A 2,003-nucleotide genomic window follows, 5' to 3' on the forward strand; every position below is an offset into this window, starting at 1 on the left:
ACTTTGTTTAACCTCAATATGCCTGTGCTACTGCAGTAAGAAGTACAATTCAGGAAAATTGGAGAAATAATTTCAGACGGAAATTCTGCACAATAAATAGGGAGATGATTCTAAAGCAAGTAATTAAGACTATAATTTTAAAGAGACTTATAATATAAATTTTTTAATTAAATAAAAATAGTGCTATCCAGCAGATTAGAGACTTGCATTTGAAGGGCTATTTTTTTTTTTTTTTTTGAGAGAAAGGATGCAAGTGAGTGAGGACAGAGAGAGAGAGAGAGAGAGAGAGAGAGAGAGAGAGAGGCGGGGCCCACCCTGGACTCATGTTTTTCCCAAAGCGGGGCTCATGCTCACCCGATGTGGGACTCGAACTCACAAACTGTGAGATCATGACCTCAGCCAAAGTCATATACTTAATGACTGAGCCACCCAGGAGACCTGAAGGGCTATTTAAAAAGATCTTTTGGCTCTGCACCCCTCCCAGTTGGACAGATAGCTGCATCTCCTGGTGCAGTGCCAGCCGTGTCCCTGAGACACAATAGTGAAAGTTGGAGTAAATGGATTCAGCCATATTGGGTCCCTAGTCACCAGGGCTGCTTTTAACTCTGGCAAAGGGGATATTGTCATCATCAATGACCCCTTCATCGACCTCACCTACATGGTACATAGGTTCTGGTATGATTCCACCCACAGCAAATTCAAAGTCACAGTCAAGGCTGAAAATAGGAAACCTATCATCAATGAAGCCCATCTTTGTCTGCCAGGAGCGACATTCCACCAACACCATATGGGGTGACGTTGGCACTGAACATCCTGTGAAGTCTACTGGGGTCTTCACCACCAGGGAGAAGCCTGGGGCTCACTTGAAGGGTGGGGACCAACGGGTCATCATCTCTGCTCCTTTTGCTGATGCTCCCATGTTTGTGATGGGTGTGAACCATGAGAAGTATCAGAACACCCTCAAGAATGGTCAGTATGCCTCCTGCACCACCAGCTGCTTGGTCCTTCTGGCTAAGGTCATCCATGACAATTTTGGCATGGTAGAGGGACTCATGACCACAGTCCATGCCATCACTGCCATCCAGAAGACCCTCAGATGGTCCCTCTAAGAAGCTGTGGATTGATGGCTGAGGGGCTACCCAGAACATCATCCCAACTTCTACTGGTGTCTCCAAGCCTATAGGCAAGGTCATCCCTGAGCTGAATGGGAAACTCAATGACATGGCCTTCCATGTCCCCACCCCAGCATGTCAGTCATGGATCTGACCTACCACCTGGAGAAAGCTACCAATACAATGACATCAAGAAGGTGGTGAAGCAGGCATCAGAAGGCCCCCTCAAGGGCATGCTGGGTTCTGCTGAGGACCAGGTTGTCTCTTGTGACTTTAACAGCAACATCCACTCTTCCACCTTTGATCCCGGTGCTAGCATTGCTCTCAGTGACCACTGTGTCAGGCTCATTTCCTGGTATGACAATGAATTTGGCTACAGCAACCAGGTGGTAGACCATATGGTCCAAGTGACTTCCAAGGAGTAAGAGCCCCCTAGACCACCAGCCTCAGCGAGAGCAAGGTGAAGAGAGAGGCCCTTAGCTGCTGAGGTGTCCTTCCCTAACTCATCCCCCAACACTGTGAGTCTTGTGATCTCTAAAACAGTTTCCATATCAGACCCCTAGCAGAAATGGAGGGGCTTGGGGGGGCCCTACCTTGTCTTGTACCATCAATAAAGTATACTGTACCCAGCCAAAAAGAATAAAAATCAAAAATAAATAAATAAAAAGATCTTTTGACCTATTCAAGAATTGGTGAAAATTCCTAAATTGCTGGTTTGAAATACTTTCTTTTGGAGTCTGGTAACATTACAACACAAGAGAAGGATGTAAAGATTCTATCAAGTAGAATTGACAAACCCTAACACTATGTGAAAATTGGAATCCGTTAAAGGTGTAAGAGTAAATATTAGATCTGAATAGAAATCCAAGTTATCCTTTTGTAACATGTTTT

General features: G+C 45.2%; 1 pseudogene; it reads left to right on the plus strand.

The window, feature by feature from the left end:
- Positions 1–552: 552 nt before the first annotated feature.
- Positions 553–1,615, plus strand: LOC106985241 (glyceraldehyde-3-phosphate dehydrogenase-like; annotated as a pseudogene).
- The last annotated feature ends 388 nt before the right edge of the window (positions 1,616–2,003 follow it).

The sequence above is a fragment of the Acinonyx jubatus genome, chromosome D3 (genome assembly GCF_027475565.1).
Source record: "Acinonyx jubatus isolate Ajub_Pintada_27869175 chromosome D3, VMU_Ajub_asm_v1.0, whole genome shotgun sequence".
In the NCBI taxonomy this organism is placed as follows: Eukaryota; Metazoa; Chordata; class Mammalia; order Carnivora; family Felidae; genus Acinonyx; species Acinonyx jubatus.